The sequence below is a fragment of the Palaemon carinicauda genome, chromosome 16 (genome assembly GCF_036898095.1).
Source record: "Palaemon carinicauda isolate YSFRI2023 chromosome 16, ASM3689809v2, whole genome shotgun sequence".
Lineage (NCBI taxonomy): Eukaryota > Metazoa > Arthropoda > Malacostraca > Decapoda > Palaemonidae > Palaemon > Palaemon carinicauda.
Window position 1 is genome coordinate 126,275,555 of NC_090740.1, and position 18,191 is coordinate 126,293,745.

The following is an 18,191-nucleotide window of genomic DNA, read 5'->3' on the forward strand; positions in this document are numbered from 1 at the left end:
GACTCTCAATCCAGACAGGCTCGAACCTAGGAACTGCTACAGGGGGATTTTGAGTCTTTGCAAAAAGCTCAGGGATGGAACCGAGTGCCACTTGCCCCAATACCCTTGAAAGGGTGAGATCGTATGACCGACCACATGGCTCACCAACTCTTCAGAGGCCAGTGCTAACAGAAAATCCATCCTTAAGATCATCAAGGTATGATGACTGCTCTTTTCAGTATGCAAATTACGTACATGTGAGGAAGGGGGTGTGACTTCTAACCGAGGGAACGTGTGCTCGAAACTTTGTATGAGGAACAACATTCAATTGAGGAGGAAATGTTAATTCTACTCAATCTACAAAGGCCGAGCAGTAGCCTTTCACCGCCATGACTGAGCAGAATTTTTCTTCCCAGGGGTAAAAGAAAAATTCTGCTATTACTGGGAAAGTGTCACTGAGAATAGCGATGCCCCTTCCGGGACACCAATCATAAAAGATAGCCCACTTTGCCTGATAGTCTGCAGAAGATGACTCCATGAGGTATCCTGACATTCTTTAAACAACCGGTTGTGAAAAGCCTCTTGCTGAGAAGAGTTGCTGGCTAACCTCTAGGCATGAAGCCATAACCAAGCTACTACTTTGTGGAATGTCTTTACGTCTGATTGTTTGAGTAGATCATGAAGTGGTAAGAGTCCTCTCAGTACCTTTTTGAGCAGATGAGGAAGGTCCAGGAATCACACTGCATGCTGCCACAGAGCTATTTGGGGCAATAAGAGTTCTTGCGATGCCCTTACCTTATTCAGAAGCTTCCTTATTAGGCAGAGGTGGGGGGGGGAATGCGTAGACGTCCATAACGCAACACTGGCACTGGTGTTGGAATGCATCTTGCCAGATTACCTGGGGATCTGATACTGAGGAGCAGTATACCTATCGTCATTTAGCTTTAAGAAGCTTTGCTCCAGAGAGCAACCACCAGGGTGAAGGCACTTTTCTAGCGAACGAGAAGGCTGCCTATCACCTGGGGGCGGACATCCAAGCAGCGCGCATGCTTCCCCTCAACATACTGAGCAAGCTCAGGTTAGATAAAAAAAGAAAGCTGCAGCTACGAACGTACCTGAAGCTAGTTTCTGGGTTGACCCAGGAGGGATCCCCCGACATAAAACGCAACAGGTAGTCGTCTGCAACTGGTCGAGCAGAAGCCGAGGTCGTTACAGGTGGACACACGAGGGAATCCATTGATAGATGACCTCTGGAGTCTCTTGGACTAGGACCAAAGTCAATCCTTGGGGAGGCAGCCAAGTGCTCTTGCCATGTCCCTATCTTTAGGACCTCATGCAGTTGTTCCTTGCATGGGAAAACCATAAGCTCCAAGGAAAGCCAGAACTGATGAACAAAGTCACGGGAAAGGTATTCTCCTACAAGTGAGGGCAGCACTGCTTCTCTAGGGGAAACAAAGGAGTCCTCAGAATTGCAATGTTGTCTAGGGGGTAAAAGGGCCACCACTTTTACTCAAATTCTCAGAAGATACCAATCAAGCAGTCAGAGTGACAGAAACAAGCCAACAGAGTCAGATGGCGAGGTTTCTTCACCTTTAAGGATAAACTTAAGAGGAAGAATTCCTCTTGGTTTCCTCTTTCTGCTGCCTACTGTATCATTACAACTGGAAGAAGGCCACTCTCTACACTTACCATAAGGAGATTCCTGCAAACAGGAGTGACACCTCCATGCAGGAAAAAAGCTTTGAGGATCCATCTTCACAGATGACATAAAGGTGCTGCAATGGCACCCTAATGTGTCAGGACAAACCTGCATGGTAATGGATAAGGTAAAATCACCCTGAAAGAAAAAGGAACATGAAAGTTTTTAAAAGGTTAAGCCAGTTTGTAATTATTCGGAATGAGTAAAAAGGTTGACGGGAGAGAATGACAACACATCTGTTCTCTACCGAGTCAAAATGATAAGTGATGCCATGTTACATGCGCTAATGAAAGTGCGGTGGCCGGTCTACCACCCTTACTAGCGCCAGGTAGTTACACCGTCCTCTAAGCCTATGTTGTTATTACTTGCTAAGCTACAACTCTAGCCAGAAAAGCAGGATGCTATATGACAAAGGGCTCCAACAGGGAAAATAACCCTGTGAGGAAACGAAATAAAGATAAACTACACAAGAAGTTTAAGAACAATATTAACATAAATCTTTCATATATCAACTATAAAAACTTCAAAACAAAAGGAAGAGAAATAAGATAGAATAGTGTGCCTGAGTGCAACCTCAAGCAAGAGGTCTCTAATCCTAGACAGCGGAAGACCATGGTACAGAATCTATGGCACTACCCAAGACTAGAGAACAATGGTTTGATTTTGGAGTGTCGTTGTCCTAGAAAAGCTGCTTACAATAGCTAGTCTCTCTTCTACCCCTACCAAGAGGTAAGTAGACACTGAACAATTACAGTGCAGCAGTTAACCTCTTGAGAGAAGAAGAATGGTTTGGTAATTTCACTTTGGTCAAGTGTATGACGAAGGAGGAGAATGTGTTAAGAATAGGGCAGACTATTCTGTTACGTGTTGGCAAAGATTAAATGAGCCGTAAACAGAGAAAGGGATCCAATGCAGTACTGTCTGGCCAGTCACAGGACCCAATAACTCTCTAGCGGTAGTATCTCAACGGGTGGCTGGTGCCTTGGCCAACCTACTACCTGTAAATACTTATGGTAATTAAAACTGCATTTAAATATTTTCAAATAAAACTATGAAACTATGTACGGGAATGAAGAATACAAGACAAAAATAATACCCCTGATAAAAAAAACTTGCATAAATACTGATATCCCTTCCAACTCTTTACAACAGACTAATTACTAATGCACTACTGAAGTCAGATACCCTGAAAGTTTAATATCTTCAGATGGCCTGTTAATTTTAATTGCCATGTGTTTGAAATTCTTAGGTGAGTGTTTTAGAAAACAAAGGATTTCATTGCTTCAGCAGACTGAATTATGCTGTCAAAGGGAGGTGTGTCTTTACCCAACAGCTTTAGATTTATCAGCATCTTACCTCCAGATATTGTGGATCCCAATGACAACAAAAGGCCACCTGAAGATAGCTTTTCCATGTCATGATTTGATCTTAACATACATTCTTAGTTCTTCGTATTGTCCGTCAAGGCCACAAAAAATCTGCCTGAAAAAAGAAATCTGTCATTAAATCCTGGTAAGCCTTAGTTACCTTAAATTTCATGAAACTCTTGTATAACACATTTTCTCTTGTGTACTGTTCTAGAAATGTTAAATAGTTAAAACTGAAATGCTATTGCTATCAACCTATTTCCTTTTAAAGCATCGTCATGGGAAAGGTTCTTATCTTCGATATTCTTCAACTTGAGAAAATTCTTGAAATTGAATTTAAGAGGTAGTTGGAAGTGGAGGTTAACATGTGACTAAGGCCATCCTTACCTAAGAAGATATAAGGTTTACAGACGATGTTCATAGTTGCTACATAAATTTCTTTACGCCTTTTTGAAAAGAATATTTACAATGTACAGCGCATACTTCTAACGAGACTTTACATCTAAGTTCACAGCAATCACAAATATTCTTAAAAGTACTCTACCTTGACAATTACTTGATTTATGCAGACAAATACCAATGCAAATTAAAATTTCATAGTTCCTTCAATTTATTCGAGTAACCTTTACCACTTGATCCCAGACCAGCCATCTCGCCTTATTATAGTCTCCATAAAGCCCAAATGAATTTCCAGACCACTTCAATGTTCTTGGAATTTTTTATCCTTGCATATGAGATGACTGTAATCAGGAACCTTTTCTAATTTGGTTTATCATTTAACTAGTCACTTGATCCGGAAGGCCATTCAAGATGATGCGCAAGAGGGGAATAATCCTACAATTATTGAGGGAGAACTTTGGACTTCTCTCAAAGAAAGCAGTTGCAACTCTGATCGATTTAACACTAAAATACTAACCACCCCAAATAATTAGTTATCTTGTGATCTCTATCCATAGACTACCATTACAGTTCAGTAATGACCTTGTATTGACAGACTTCAATGAATGATTATTACTACATTTAAAATACTCATTGGTTTTGTATTACCCGAGTTTACTTTGATTTCCTAGATTTAGCTATTTCAAGCACATTCAAGGATGGTTATGTCCTAATTAAACAATCTCTTTGGGAAGCTAAAACCTATCATTACTAAAGACTTTACACTCACCTATGGAAGAAATGCATGTACATAGCCTGGTTCCTTCCAATTTCCTGGTATATATTGTGCTTTCTATTAGCACCTGCTCTGCAGGCACCAATCAAAAAGACTGGGTTGTCCGTGGTTTGCAGCAATTCTATCCACGTCTCTCAATTGGGCACTCTGCCAAGCAGGTGCAAAGAACTTATGCCTTGTTCATGTATTCCACTATCTTCCCCTGTAGTTCTCCTTTTTTCCATCCATCTTTCCTGCTATACCTTACTTGGTCCAAACTTCCTTTTATTCAGAGATGGTACACTAATCTTTTTGTATAAACTTATCAAGCTCCATTTTCACTAGACCAGCTTTTTATCTTTTTTTCATGACTTTATGAACCATGGTTATAATTCCAGTGCACTTTTCTACTCTTTTCACAAGTTATTTCTACAATAATAATTCCTCTTTCATTTGTCGTAGGCCACCCACGGTTCATTCCATAGCAGTACATATTCAAGAGAACTATCACTCCACTCAAGGGCCTAAGCTTCTTGGCTTATAATTACAGAAATTTTGACCACATTCTATTAATTGAGTGCTTTCTGGAGTGGAACATTCTTTTCAATATACTTTCCATTTTTGTTTCCTATCATATTATAACATACCTATACCGCTCAACTTTTTACTTATTTTTCATGTTCCCGTTTATTTGATTTGAGTCTCTTCGGCTCTGCACTGAATAGAGAGATCTCAAGTTTTCCTCTTTTTCTATATCACTTAATATGTACTAATTCCTTTGTAATCCTTAGGAACATGATTGCTTCTATAAAACATTGTACTAATGAGTATGCTTCTTATCTTGGAAATTCTCCAACAGGTTATTCAATAGATTTTACAAGTGACAGTATCGACAATTTAAGACAGATTGTTATTCCTTGTCTTAATACGGTACATTCTTTTAACCCACAGCAAAAATTAAGTACTTTACTTAAGGCTCTTTTAAAGGACATTTTACTTTACTCATCTTAGCACATAACATGTTTATGATACAACTTCACACCTTATATTGTATCTGAATATATTTCTGTTTGCATCAATAATTTTACATATTTTGTAAGTTTGCTGCATCTAAATAGTGAGAAAAAAATCTGATAATAATTTGATGTGAAATATGTCCAATAGCACCAAAGGGAGTAAAAATATTTAGTAAAAGAAAATGTTCAGTGGCACTCAAAGGATTAACTAATCATGTCTCCTACTGCTACTATAGGTCCTTGAGACTGATCATCCCTAAACTCTGCCTACTCTGAAAACGTAGCCATTGCAGTTGAGGGGTTAACAAATATTCCCTTCATCATTTTACCATCTCTGAATCAAATTACTTTACTACCATTGGTTATGACTTCAAACACTCCATTGCACTGTCAAAATCCATTGGTAAATTTCAAAGTAATTATGGTAATTAATGAGTTTTATCATTGTGACCCCAGGTTGACCTGTCCTCCACACTGATATCTGCTTATTATTCTTTTATCTTTACCATTTTTATCAATTTTTTAATATCATATTGACTAATTCAAGACATGTGATAAACTCCTCTGCTTTCAAATTACATTTTCCACTTTGTTAATGAGCTATGGTAATTTTCCTTTTGTTTTATTTGGCCAACCTACAGTCAACGTCTGCAGTCAAAGTATTTGGCCCTATAATTGACTAGCATAAGTCCTTGTAGTTGGTCCTCACCTGTCACTACTATCAGCTCTTGATCTGGCCGTATAGTCAACTCTCACATGGCACCAAGATCGGCCCTCAACTAGCCTTAATATCGGCTGTCATCTAGTACTAGGATTAGCCTCCAAAAATTACTATTGGCCCACATGTGGCCTGCTATTGGCTCTGTGGTCTTACTATCAACTCTCGTGTGGATTTGTAGTTGATCCTAAGTGGCCTCGTCTTTGGCCCTACCTGGCCTTGCCATGACCCTACAGTATGCCCTTATTTTCCCAAATCATTGGCCCTACAGTAGGCCCTTATTTACCCTTGCCATTCGCCATCATTCTGGTCCTACAGTAGGCCCTCATTTGACCTTGCCATTGGCCCTTATCTGGCCTTAAGAGAATCGGCCCTTATCTGGCCTTAAGAGAATCGGCCCTTATCTGGCCTTAAGAGAATTGGCCCTCATTCTGGCCCTACTGTAGACCCTCATCTGGCCATACAGAATTGGCCCTCATTCTGGACCTATTGTAGACACTCATCTGGCCTTACAGAATTGGCCCTCATTATGGCTCTACAGTAGGCCCTCATCTGGCCTTACAGAATTCGCCCTCATTATGGCCTTACAGAATTAACCCTCAATTTGGCCCTACTAGACCTTGCCATTGGCATTCATTCTGGCCCTACAGTAGGTCTTGCCATTGGCCCTCATTCTGGCCCTACAGTAGGTCTTGCCATTGGCCCTCATTCTGGCCCTACAGGAGGCCTTGCCATTGGCCCTCATTCTGGCCCTACAGTAGGCCTTGCCATTGGCCCTCATTCTGGCCCTACAGTAGGCCTTGCCATTGGCCCTCATTCTGGCCCTACAGTAGGCCTTGCCATTGGCCCTCATTCTGGCCCTACAGGAGGCCTTGCCATTGGCCCTCATTCTGGCCCTACAGTAGGCCTTGCCATTGGCCCTCATTCTGGCCCTACAGTAGGCCTTGCCATTGGCCCTCATTCTGGCCCTACAGTAGGCCTTGCCATTGGCCCTCATTCAGGCCCTATAGTAAGCCATCATCTGGCCTTATAGAATCGACCCTCAATCTGGCCCTACAGTAGGCCCTCAATCTGGACTTAGAAAATCGGTTACCATATAACTAATTAACCAAGTGCTGTTTAGCTGTTTGTTTTAGTTGGGATTATTTTCATAGAGGTTTTTTAAATAGGAAAAACTTGAGACCACTTGCTACTGTAAAATCCTTTTTAAAAAAACTTTTTACGTCCCCTTTCCATCGGAGCAGATTCTTCTACGCTCTTACACATATACTATCAAGATCTACTGGAGTATTTAAACATTGATATTTGTTTCTGCCCTTAGCATTTCATAAAAATTAAAACCTTATGTTATCTCTTCAAGCATGTTTTTCATGGCTTTAATAAATTTTGGTCTTAAAAGAGTTCCTTGCTTGACCTCAACATTACATTCTTCTCCTCACTTATTTTCTGATCAGAAAACTCCAATGTTACTTATAGTTATTCAATTGATTATATATATTCATCCTGATTTTCTTCATATGAACTAAAGTTTGTATTTCCTGTCGTATGAGCTGTAGTGTCCACAATTTTGACCATGGAAGTTCCCTGCATATTCATCTATGTCAAACTACATTTATTACGAGAGATTGGCTATTGATCCATTGAGTCTTTGTCTCTAATGAAGCGACTTTTCCCTTCTATCAGAGCTTGTTTAGTTTATGAGGTCTGCTTTGTGCATGTTCCAAATGCTCTCCTCCCCAGGTGTCCAAATGCTCTTATTCACAGATTTTTGCTAGTTGCAAAATAAATATCACTATAGAAAGTAAATCTTATCTGGTGCCTTGAATGTTCTCATTCGCAGATGTCCATTAGCAGTTTTGTTAATGTTTTTATTCGCAGGTGTCAATGTTCTCATTTCCGGATGTCGGAATGTTCTCATTCGTAGATTTTTGCCAGTTTCTATATTATTGAACCTGTAAAAGAAATATCCATGTAGACAACAGTTCTTATCTGAATGAGAGGATAGAGCATAAATCATCCCTTAAACCAATATGATTAGGTTTGATAAAGCAAGTGTCAATTGCATGAAATTCCAGTATATCTTAAAATATGGTAACCAGGAACCTAAAGTGTGATACAAAGATGAATTTAATTTTCCTTGCCAAACCACAGACATTTCATTTATGATTAAGTTTTCATTCAGAAGCCCTTGGAACAAGACAAACAGCCACATTATTAAGGAACACAGTATTACCTTAAATAAACCCCTGTAATCTTGGTTGATTCTCTAAGTCATTTAGCCATTTCACAACGAGGCAGCAGATCGGCTAATCGAGATTTCTTACTGAAGTTGACAAGTATAGATAATCGACGTATAATTTTGTCTTTGGTTTGAAATAAAAGCACTTTTCTGTTGAGAACATGTACCTTTAAATACTTATCAATATCCTGTCAGCCAAATGTCTGACATGAATAAATCCCAGCCCCAAAATATAATTATAGTGTTTCATTTGTATGTACTAGTTAGTTGAAATAAATTCCACTTCTAAATGGATTAACACATTTAAAACTACGATTTTGTTTAGCGCATACATATATTTTTTGGTCAAACAATCTCTACATAAAAATTGCAATTCAACCAAGCTTCTACAGTGATTAGTTCTTACGAGTACTTTGTTTTTATACATATAAACCATAAAAATGACAAATTCGTAGATAATTTGTATTTTTCCTAACCATACAAACCTTAGCTATTTAATATGGGTATTACTTTCGGAATAGCTGAAATGACGAGCCATTAGAATTTTAACGAGGGTTTACTACCCCCTTGCTAGTTAGCAAGGGGGTAGGGAGGGGTAGCTAGCTACCTCTCCCCCTCTCACACACCTGTGACTAGCTCACTTTGCTCAGAGGTAGGACTTCCCGGGGGATAGGCTGGCGGGCAAGTTTGATTAAATAGCTAAGGTTTGTATGGTTAGGAAAAATACAAATCATCTATGAATTTGTCATTTGTTACGTAATTGAAATACAAATCACACTATTTAATATGGGTGACTTAAACCTTGGGTAGGGTGGTAAGTCCCAGCCGTTACTGGCTTTTGGCTTTTTGCCCAGGGACTCAGTATCTGAGTGTGTCAGTGCTCAAGATAAGGAGTACCTGCACCTGGCAAGTGCCTTGCTCTGCAAGGACCACGTCCTACGTAAGCTTGTGAGTGAAGGAATGAAGTGTGACTCGTCCAAGGAAGTTGACCTGAAGTCCTTAAGATGGAATTCTAGGATAGGACGTTCCCAATACCACCTCGTAAGGGTATGGGGACGTGACAGTATTATCTTAATACTAGGAACACAAGGAAACGTGGTTTACCTGCAGTGGTTTGAGGTCAGCTGTGCAGAGAACCCAGGATGCTGCTTTCCCCAAGAGAGGGGAGAATGAAGAAAAGAATAAGGGCCAGGCATACCTTTTCATTCATGCAGACTAAAACCGGGTAACAATGCCCTCAACCTTCTGCTACTTGTCCATTAAGGAGCCCGAGGTTTAAACCAGCTGTTATGCAGCCACCACAGGGCCGATAAAAAACGTATCAAGCCTCCTGTGGGTCACGTCTTGCAGGTAGTGGGCTGTGAAGGTCGTTTGACACTTCCAAACCTCTGCTTGTAAAACCTGCGTCACTGAGTAATTCTTCTTGAATGCCAGGGACGTAGCAATGCCTCTGATATCATGTGCTCTAGGGCGACGTGACGGAGGAGGGTCGGGATTCAGGGAATGATGGATAACCCTGCGAATCCACGCTGAGATTGTATTCTTAGCGACCCTCCTCTTCATCCTTCCCGTGCTCATGAACAATGCTTGCACCCGAGGACGAATTGCAGCTGTTCTCTTAAGATAGAGCCTCAGACTCCTTACTGGGCACAGTAGGAGATGGTCCGAGTTATCTGTTACAGAACGGAGACTCGAAATCCGGAAAGAGTCGAACCAAGGGTCCGGCAATCCTGGATTTTGAGTCTTAGCAACAAACTCAGGGACGAATCTGAACGTTACCTCCCCACATCCCCTTGAATGGGCGATGTCATATGAGAGACCATGAAGTTCGCTGACTCGCTTGACTGAGGCCAAAGCAAGTAGGAACTTGTCTTCCAAGTAAGGTGGCGATCAGAAGCCTGGCGTAATGGTTCGAAAGGAGGTCTCTTAAGAGACTTGAGGACTCGAACCACGTTCCATGGAGGTGGTCTCACTTCGACTGAGGGCAGGTAAGTTCATAACTTCGTACGAGTAAAGAAAGTTCCAGCGAAGAGGAAATGTCCATTCCTTTGAGCCTGAAGGCAAGACTTAAGGCTGAGCGATAGCCTTTCACTGCCGAGACTGAAAGGCGCATTTCTTCCCGCAAATATACGAGTAACTCCGCTATTGCTGGTATAGTGGCATCGAGTGGAGAGATACCCCTTCCACGACACCAACCAGAGAAGACTCTCCACTTTGCCTGGTAGACTCCTGCGGATGACTTTCGCAGGTGTCGAGACATCCTTTCAGCAACTTGTTGCGAATAGCCCCTCTCTGTGAGGAGATGCTGGATAGTCTCCAAGCGTGAAGCCGCAGCGATGCTACGGCTTTGTGGAAGATGTTGGCATGTGGTTGTCTGAGTACCTCGTGTCAAGGAGGAAGTTCTCTCGGGAGTTCCGTCAGGAGCTGCAGAAGATCCGGGAACCACTCTGCGTGATGCCATAGCGGAGCTATCAAGGTAATCGAAAGGTTGACATATTCTGGTCTTGTTGAGTACCCTTCTCATCAGACAGAACGGGGAAAAGGCGTAAACGTCAATGTTGTCCCACCGTTATTGGAAGGCATCTTGCCAGAGTGCCTTGGGGTCCAGGACTGGGGAGCAGTACAGCAGAAGCTTGAAATTCAAAGCTGTTGCGAACAGATCCACCGTAAGAGAACCCCACAAAGTCAGGACTTTGTTGGCTACTAGACGATCCAAAGACCATTCGGTACTCACTATCTCAGATGCCTTGCTCAGACTGTTGGCGAACAATTTCCTCTTGTCTGGAATGAAGCGAGCTGATAGTGGAATAGAGTGGACTTCGGTCCATCTCAGTATCTCTACTGCAAGATGGGATAGCTGCTCTGGAAAGGTACCTCCCTGCTTGTGTTGATGTAAGCCACTACTGTGGTATTGTCGCTCACCACCACCACGGAGTGACCCGCCAGGTATTGTTGGTACTGCTGAAGTGCCAGGTATACGGCCTTCATTTCTAGCAGGTTTACGTGGAGGCACTTTTCTGATTCTGACCAGAGGCCTGAGGTCCTGTGGTTCAGAACATGGGGCCCCCACCCTTTTTTTGAGGCATCCGAGAACAGCATCAAATCCGGAGGGAGGACGAGAAGATCCACTCCCTTTCGTAGGTTTTCGTCCGTCACCCACCACTGAAGGTCCGTCCGTTCCGCAGGACCCATAGGGACCAAGACGTCCAGGGAATCGTGTCCTTGATTCCACTGGGACTTTAGTCGCCATTGCAGGGATCTCATCCTAAGGCGACCATTTGGAACTAGACGGGCCAGTGAAGAAAGGTGACCGAGGAGACGTAACCACGATTGGGCTGGGAGTTTTTCTCGTCTGAGGAAAGGATCTGCGACCCTCCTCAGCCTTGCTATCCTGTCGTCTGATGGGAAGGCTTTGTGGATATTGGTGTCCAAGATCATGCCTGGATATACCAGTCGCTGAGTTGGAAGCAGAGAAGACTTCTCGAGATTTACCATGATCCCTAGATCTTGGCAAAGTCCCAGAAGCTTGTCTCTGTGTCGAAGAAGGGTCAACTCCGAGTCTGCCAGGATCAGCCAGTCGTCCAGATAACGGAGGAGACGGATGCCGATCCTGTGTGCCTTACGAAGAAATCAGGGGGAACACACTGGTGAATACCCGAGGTGCTGTGGAGAGACCGAAACACAGCACCTTGAACTGGTAGATCTTGTTGTCTAGGCTGAATCTTAAGTACTTCCTTGAAGACGGATGGATTGGGATCTGGAAGTACGCGTCCTTCAGCTCCAGTGTACACACGAAGTCTTGTGGTCTCGCCGCAAGTCTGACCATGTCCGCCGTCTCCATGCTGAACGGGATTTGTTTGATAAACCTGTTCAGGGCTGAGAGGTCGATGACTGGTCTCCAGCCTCCAGACGCCTTCTTTACAAGAAAGTGTCGAATGAAGAAGCCTGGGGAACCGTCGACGACCTCCTGGAGAGCGCACTTCTTTAACATGGTTTCGACTTCTGCCCGTAGGGCTTGCCCCCTTGCCGATCCCAAGGCAAAGGAGCTCAACGACACTGGATCCGCTGTCAGGGGAGGTAGAGATGTTATGAACGGGACGCGATATCCCTGACTGATTACGGAAATCGTCCAGAATCGGCCCCGAGTTGCTGCCACCTGTCTGCGCAACTTTGAAGGCATCCCCCCACTGGTGGACATGCAGGGGGATTGCCAATCCTAGCGTTTGCAGCCTCGGCCACTCCCTCTAGGATTCTTGCCTCCCCTGGAGGACTTTTTGCCTTTCTTGTCTCTGACAGGAAAGGGCTTCGACACCGTTGTCTTTGCTGCCACAGCCGGTTTCGTTGTCTTGGACGGGCGAGGTTGTTGAGGTGCCGGAGGTTTATAGGGCTTCGATGTGAAGAGCCCTATGAAGGAGGGAGTCCTGGTTGGACTTCCTCCACCCCTCAGCTGCCTGTTCCACATCTTTAGGCTCAAACAAATTTCTCCCCAAAATGGAAGAATGTCTGAGCCTGCTGACCTCGACGGTTGGGACCTTCGTGTGGAACCTCTCTGCCACCGCATCACGTCGTTTCAGAATCGAATTGGCCCACTAGTTTGAGACTTGGTGGGCCAGAAACTCAACGGTGCGGGAGCCAGACAGGAGGAAGGTCTCCAGGGCCTTCCTGGTGCTCTCCTTAGACAGGTCTTCGGATCGTAATAGGATGCCAAGAGACCCCAGCCAGATGTCCAGCCACGAAGTAGCCTGCATGGCACACTTCGCAACCTTCTCCTGGCTTAGGCTCTCTATCGCCGAGAAACTCACTTGCCGGCTAGTGTGTCTCTCAAGAGGGACTCCCTTGGTAAGCTCTTCCACAGAGTTGTGCAAGGGAAGAGCTAAACAAGACTCCTCCATGATCTCAAAGTACCTCCTCTAGTGGATATGAGGAGGAGGGAGGAGCTTGTTGCCAGCAGTGGAACAGCTGGAGGAGGCGAGCTCGGAGAGCTGGCCCTCTTCACCCCTTGGGACCAGGGCAAAGCTGCACTGGCCTTAGCGGGCTTCCGAGTGCCAAAGACTCGGTCCAGGACCGTGTCCTTGCCCTCTCGAGGAGGAATCTCAGGATCAGGAAACCTGTTGAGATGCCTCATCAGGGTCAGAACCTACCAAAAGGCATGCTCTGACTCCTGTGGCTCCCCTCCTGGAGAACTGGCAGCAAAGTTTCCCATCCCCAAAGGCTCTTCTTGGGGGGACACGTGGACGTTCTCTGCGGGTCTTGTTGGCTCTGGGCGAATTCTTGAAGATGACTTGGGGACTGTCTTGGAGTCCTTAGGTTCCCTCCTGGGAGGAATACAGGACTCCAACGACAACGTCTGAGGGCTCTTCTACGCCCCAACCCGGGACGTTTCTCCTGTGCGAGGCGGGGTTTCTCCCATTGGTGCGATGGGAGAACGCCTCACCTCGGAAGATTCCCGAGGACGGAAAATCCTCGTCCACAGGAGAGGGAGAGAAAGTCTGTGGGGGGGTGGGGGCCTTCCTCAAGGATGTCCGATGAGCCAGCTTGACCCTTGGAGAAGTTACCACGACTTCTACTCCTCTCTTCCTCTTCAGTGGGGTCGGAGCCACCATTGATTTGAGGCCCATCTCAGCGAAGGCAGGTTTGACAGCCTGCACGACAGCTCTGATGAGGGACCCGAACCATGGCTGCTTACTGACAGCTGTGCTGTCAGAGACTCCCTCTGTAGGGAAGGGGATCGGGCGATCCTTCGGAGTAGAAACGACAACTGGGCCTGCCTGAAAAGGAAAAGAAGAAGAAGGTTGGTTCCTGGACCTATCTGGAGACTCCCTTCCCTCCTGTGAGCGCGGTGGGGGGGTGGAGGATGACGTCCTGGCAGCTCTCGTTCCTGTAGGCTTGCGCGGTGGCTCGCGTTGTGCCTCCCTATGAGGTTCGCGCTGGCGCTCGTGAGATAGGATCTTGCCTGGTTCGCGCGGAGATGATGGGGAGGGCGCCCGGCAAGCGTTGGCGAGCGATGGTGAACAGGGCGCGTAGGTGAGCGACTGCGCACAGGCGAGGGGGCGCGCGGGCGATCTATGAGAGCGCGAGTGGGCGTGTTGGCGAGCGATGGCGCACAGGCAATGGAGCGCTCGGGCGATCAGGAGACCGGTGGCGCGCGGTTGCACGATCTGGTGAAGGAAGAGGAAGCGCAAAAGGGTGTGCAAGCGCTTGCGCCCGTGGAGGCAATTGTTCGCACGGGCGCGCAGGATCTCGACGGGCTCTAGGAGAATGCGCACGTGCAGGGGAATTACCCAATGCGTGGGCGCGCAGGAGGGCGCACAGCAGGAACTGGTGACTGCGCGCGATGGCGCGTAGGCGAGGTCCGACAGCGAGTAGATCGCTGAAGGGAAGGAGAAGCAAGGTTCTTCCCTCTTGCGCCCGGATCTGGAGATCGTGGGCGCGCAGGTGAACGCTGGCAAGCAGGTGAAGAGCACTGGTAAGCAGGAGATCGTGGGCGCGCAGTTGTGCGCTGGCGAAAAGATCGCTGGCGAGGAGAAGATCGCTGGCGTACAGGAGAACGCTGGCGAGCAGGAGAGCGCTGGTGCGTAGTCTCAACTGCAGGAGGTCGCAGGGGCGTTGTCTCTGAAGGTGAAGGTCTACGGTGAGAAGAGTTCACAGTAGGCGAGCGCGCAGGAGAACGTTGGCGCGCATGGGATACCTGGCGCTTAAAGGACTTCCTGACAATGTGAGAAAGCCCCTTTTGCCCCGAAGGGACCGATGCCCGTTGGATAACAGGGTGCATGGGCGCCCACAGCGCGTCGGCAGCCAGGAACGGAGACGGCAGGTCCGAAAGTCTGGCAGGCGAAGGAGATCGTGAACGATCAGCAGAGGTGTCCAGGGATGCAACTGAAACGGTCGGTGCACGGCGGGGAGGATCCTCTGCGGGGGACTGCGAAGGTGAAGAACCGAAGAGGCGCCTCCTAACTCCCTTGTGGCGAGAAGGAAGGCTTCTACGGCGAAGAGGAGGGCGAGCCTTCCGTCTGATACGTCCTCTGGGGGCGGCAGGCAGAATATCATCAGTCCTCCGAAGAGGAGTCTCTGTCAGTGAACTCTCCCGAGGGGGAGAATCACCTGTAGGAGAGACCGTTGAACTTAGCTCCTCCCTCGAAGGATGTTCAGAGGGGGGAACTAAGCCTTCAGCTGCATCAGGAACCAAAGCAGGGGTTTGACCTAACTCGTCGGAAGCCCCTGCCACAACAACGTCGACAATAGACAGAGGATCAACCTCTGCTACTGCTGGCAACTGTTTGACAGCAGACCCCAACCTGATTATGTCAAACAGGGCTTCCTTGGAGGGCGAACCCTTAAGCCCAAAAGAAAGCCCAAAGCTGTAACAAATCATCAATAGCAACATTGTTATCAGAAATATCCTCCCCGGGGGAGGAGGAGGAGCTGCCTCGCTATGGGAGGCAATTCCCTCTCCCGAACCCCGAGATCAGTCAACATAAGTACGGCCTACACTAACACTTGACGGCCTCTCGGGAGAGACCGATCGAGTGGGAGCTTCAGAGGAGGTTCGGGCTATAGAAGAAGAGTCCTAGTAAATTTCCTTCTTCAAGGAAACCCTTGAAGGAGAAATATCCCGTTTGGACTTCTTCTTCCGGCGCCGGGAAAACCTCTCCCACTGGGAAGTAGACCACTCCCTACACACTTTATCTCTGTCACACCGTTGGCCCCTGCAAAAAGGACATAAGGTGTGAGGGTCCATTTCGACCGCCGACATATATGTAATACAAGGGCGGTCAGGAATCCAGGACACTTCCGCATAGTAGAGGCCAACTTCCAAGCACACTGAAAAGAAAAAGCAAAACAAGATCAAAGGCTGTCAATAAACGAGGGTGGGAGCAAACACGTCTGTTCATCACCCAAGCCAAAAGCAAAGTGAGCTAGTCATAGGTGTGTGAGGGGGGAGGGGTAGCTAGCTACCCCTCCCTACCCCCTCGCTAACTAGCGAGGGGGTAGTAAACCCTCGTTAAAATTCTAATGGCTCGTCATTTCAACTACGCCGAAAGTAATACTGTACTCGTATTAAATAGCGTGGTTTGTATTTCGGTTACGGAACAAATCCTTATTTAACTATTTATAACATAACCAAATCTTGATGACATTACTAATTTTTACATTTTACCAAATACTTATCTATACAGTATTATAAGTTAAATGAAAATGTCATATCTCTTTAAAGCAGTGAATTTAAAGTCTCAAAAGAATTACATATTCCTCTATGTATGATTTACCTTAGAATTCATGGCGAGACTGAAAAAGAATCTTAAGACTTGTTCCTAGGGCATTCGCTGACTGCATCGGATGACGGAGATGTCCCATATATCTGCAAAGGTTTTGAAAGTCCATCATTTTAAATAGCTATCTTTGAGCTAATTTCATTTTGATAAACATACAAACAATTTGGTAATATTAGCAGTCTTTTCAAAATGAGCTTAGCATTCTTTAGACTGCTATATTCTTGAAGGGATGTCTTCAAACTATTCAATTAGACCTTTCAAGTAGGAAGTAGTGGAGCATTAAGCCTTGAATAAGCTATTTAAAAATTCCCTTCAAGGGTTTTACATGTATATACGACCTATGTGTAAAACCTTCAATGTTACACATGTATTAATAGTCATTAAAATGATATTTGTATTTAAGATAATAAAAAACAAATAATATGCATTCCAGATTCATAAACTTACTCCAGCATCCATTTCATAGAGACGTATTCTGGCTTCAACTTTAAATCCTCCACATCTATAATTTTGTGTCGCTAAGATCGATTCGTTGTCTTGTGTTCAGCAAATCTCTTAAGTCGTTTCAATACACAAAATTGATTCAATATAACCCAAACTCATTTGTAGCAATGCTTTTATAACTTGACTCGATACTTCGATTTCTCTTTAAAAATATAATTAAGTCATATCATAGGAGCTTGTGATAATATATGGAAACTTATTCCTTAAACTAGAATGAAATCTTTATTTACATGGGTAATTTTTAGATTTTCTATAAATACCGGACTTGAATAAATTAATCACAGCTTATCCTGAGGGAATCAACGTTTGTAAAGCCAATCAACTTCTTCATTTCAGAAACTGAACTTACTGAGAAAAAAAAAAAACATTACATTTTATAGTTCTAATTTATGAAGAGGTAGCCCGAGTAGAAAAAGTTAAGATTGAAATCATACTTTTTAAAAGTACATTATTACCTTTTGCATTAAAACTTGAGTTTATCAACTTTAAGGGCTCTATCTAAAGTTAATTTCTTCTAAAGGGGAGATTACTTTGTCAAATGCGGTGACGTCATTAGTAAAACTACAGTACTGTATTGAACTCTCTATTTTTACCGAAGTAACTTGTTAGGTTTGACCGACACTTTGAATAACTTGGAATTTGAAACGAACTGATTCACGTAGATAACTTGAGTTGTATTGAACCAACTTAAAGAATGTGTTGAAATGACTTAAGGGTAACCATCATTTAGGTCTAAAAGCAAAGAATGATCTGGAAAGAAAATAATTCACATTAGTTTCTTGTTAGGAAAAAAACCTATACTGTAATTATAGCTAGGAGTAAGTATTCAATTTTTTATATTCAATTTTATTAAAATTATGACAAAACATTTTACTATTAACCATTTAGAAATTTTACTTGGTTTTACTTTGAAAAAACGTGAGGCATAGACTTCTCATTCCCTTTACCAAAATTTTTTTTTTATACATTTCAATTCCTAATAAAAAAAAAAATGAAATAAAATGTTGGGCAAAATTTTTGTATATGATTAATCTAAGGTGTGCAACTGGACCCCTTAAATATTATTCAACTATTTACTCTGTCTTTCAACTGAAAAAAAAAAAAAAAGTTGAAAAATATTTTCTAGACAAAAAGTTATAAATTAGAAATTCTCTTAGCACTTTGAATTTTTACTTGTACGGTATACTTTTATATATCTCCAGTACCACATTAAATTTGAAGGTCACTATTCATTTTTTTTTTT

At 44.2% G+C, this 18,191-nt stretch overlaps 1 long non-coding RNA gene across 1 annotated transcript in view; it reads right to left on the reverse strand.

Moving 5' to 3' along the window:
* The window catches only part of LOC137655863 (uncharacterized), a 67,076-nt gene extending 49,376 nt beyond the window's left edge, over positions 1–17,700 (reverse strand). The window contains exons 1-4 of the long non-coding RNA XR_011046889.1: positions 16,892–17,700; positions 16,439–16,530; positions 4,214–7,884; positions 3,035–3,160 (exon numbers count right to left, since the gene is read on the reverse strand). This is a non-coding gene — a long non-coding RNA (uncharacterized lncRNA). The remainder of the gene's footprint in view (positions 1–3,034; positions 3,161–4,213; positions 7,885–16,438; positions 16,531–16,891) is intronic.
* Positions 17,701–18,191: the final 491 nt, after the last annotated feature.